Genomic DNA, 813 nt, shown 5'->3' with positions numbered 1-813 from the left:
GTATATGCTGTAATAGTTTGTGGTCTTTCCCCCCGCCTCTCTTTTCAGGGGCCTAAAAATATTATGGATGGCTTGATCCTCTCTTAGAAGCTAATTGCAGCACAATATAAACGAGAGTTTACCATAACCTACTTTTCTGCACTCGATTTGAAAGCAGCTCGGTTAATTTTGACAACAAGTGGAAAAGCACAGCAGTGGCTCTATTCACAAATGATATACCTTGGTATATGGGGGATCCTGTTGAGAAGAACTTCACAAATAATCATGGTTTATTAGCTGCACAGTCTTTCCCCCTTTGTTTCTATTCATTTAATTTAAAGTGAAGCAACTCAGCATGCAAAACTAAAATTAGCTGCAAAGGGGGGGAAAAGGTGGAAGTGAATAAACAGGAAAATCCATTAGAGTCGATGGGTTATTGGATCCCTTGCCATTCCCTCAGATGGCGGCCTATTAAAAGTGGTAATGCTTACCTCAGGCGTAGCCTTGAGGGCCAAAATAAGGCCAAGGCACGCATATTTCACATGCATCAGACAGAAGAATTAAATAGACCAATGTTCCCTAAAAGACTGAAGTACATCTCTTTCTGACGTTCATCTTGGGCAAAAATTCATTGATCTCAGTATGTCCCTTGGCAATTATAAAATATTAAACCCAAGTCACACTTTTCTAGTTGGCTTAATTTCCCCCCCTCTATTCGGAGCTTTCTATTTGATCAATCTTAACAAGTTAAGAATAACATCTAATAATAAAATAAAATAAAAAACCTACATTTTAAAAAAAAGTTTATGCATTTGACAATCCTTTTTAGGTTTT

This window comes from Podarcis pityusensis, assembly GCF_964106645.2.
Source record: "Podarcis pityusensis genome assembly, chromosome: 8".
NCBI lineage: Eukaryota > Metazoa > Chordata > Lepidosauria > Squamata > Lacertidae > Podarcis > Podarcis pityusensis.
This window is presented reverse-complemented; position numbering follows the sequence as displayed.